Source organism: Meriones unguiculatus, chromosome 12 (assembly GCF_030254825.1).
Source record: "Meriones unguiculatus strain TT.TT164.6M chromosome 12, Bangor_MerUng_6.1, whole genome shotgun sequence".
Lineage (NCBI taxonomy): Eukaryota > Metazoa > Chordata > Mammalia > Rodentia > Muridae > Meriones > Meriones unguiculatus.
In genome coordinates, this window is record NC_083360.1 from 24,733,480 (window position 1) to 24,735,057 (window position 1,578).

Genomic DNA, 1,578 nt, shown 5'->3' on the forward strand with positions numbered 1-1,578 from the left:
TCAACTTTCTTATCACCTCCTCTACCCTCTCCTCCTTTCCTTTCACCCTCCTCTCTCCCTTCCCTTTTATCCTCTTTCTCTCTCTTCTTTTTGTTAATTTTTATTTTTTTCTTCACAATTTATTCATTATATATCCCAATTGAAGCCTCCTCCCTCAACTCCCTCAGTCCTATCCTCCCTTCCTCTTCCCCCCATTCCCTTCCCTTAGTCCACTGAAAGGGGGAGTTCTCCACTATTTCCAAATGCCTGTCTGCCTGCTTTGATCCTCTTCCTCTGTGGTCTTGCAAGGCTGCATCATCAGGAGTAATCAGAGAGAAGTCAACTGAGTTTATGATAGAGGCAGGCCCCGATCCCCTCACTCAGAGATCCACATGGAGACCTTGCGGCCAATAGGCCACATTTGAGCAGGGGTTCTAGGTCCTCTCCATGCATGGTCCTCCATTGGTATAACAGTCTCTGCAGGACCCTCTGGACTCAGATCTTTTAGTTTTGTTGGTCTCCTTGTGGGGATCCTGTCACCTCCATGTCCCTCTAATCCCACTCCTCTCTTCCTCCATAAAACTCCCTGTGCGAAGAATTGGCCCTGAATCTCATCATCTGCTTCTATCCCTTGTTGAGTGAATCCTTTCAGAGGACCCTCTATAGTAGAATCCAATCCTGTTTCCTCTCTTCCACTACTTCTAATGTCTATCCTGTTCTGAATGAGATTTAAGTATCCTCCCTAGGGTGCTCCTTAGTGTTTAGCTTCTTTAAGTATGTAGATGTCTGTCCTATATTGTACTGCTAATATCCACTTACTAGTGAACGTATTCCATGCCTGTCGTTCTATTTCTGGGTTACCTCACTCAGGATGATCACTTCTACTTCCATGTATTTGCTTGCAAATTTCATGATTTCGTTATTTTTAATAGCTGAGTAGTATTCCACTGTGTAATTATATTAAAATTTATGTATCCATTAGCAAAGGACACTGTCAACAGAACAAAATCACAGTCTACAGAATGGGAAAATATGTTTACCAACCCTGCATCCAATAAAAGACTAATATCCAGAATATATAAAGAACTCAACAAGCTAAACACCAACAAAGCAATCCAATTAAAAAAAAATGGGCTACAGAGCTAAACTGAGAGTTCTCAATAGAGGAATATCAAATGGCAGAGAAACACTTAAAGAAATATTCAACATCCTTAGTCATCATAAAAAAAAAACTGAGATTTCATCTTACACCCATCAGAATGGCTAAGATCAAAAACACAAGTAGCAACACATGCTGAAGAGAATGTGAAAAAGGGGAACCCTTCTCCATTACTGGTGGGAGTACAAACTTGTACAACCACTTTGGAATTCAGTCTGGCACTTTCTCAAAAAATTGGGAATAGCACTACCTCAAGATCCAGCCATACCACTCCTAGGCACATACCCAAAGATGCCCCATCATTCAATAAAGACATATGCTCAACTATGTTCACAGCAGCTTTATTTGTAATAGTCACCTGCTTTATAATGGGAAATTCAACCAACTTTGCTAGACTCTTGTCAAGTTGAAACAACTAGAGGCAATTGGGAAGAAAAAAA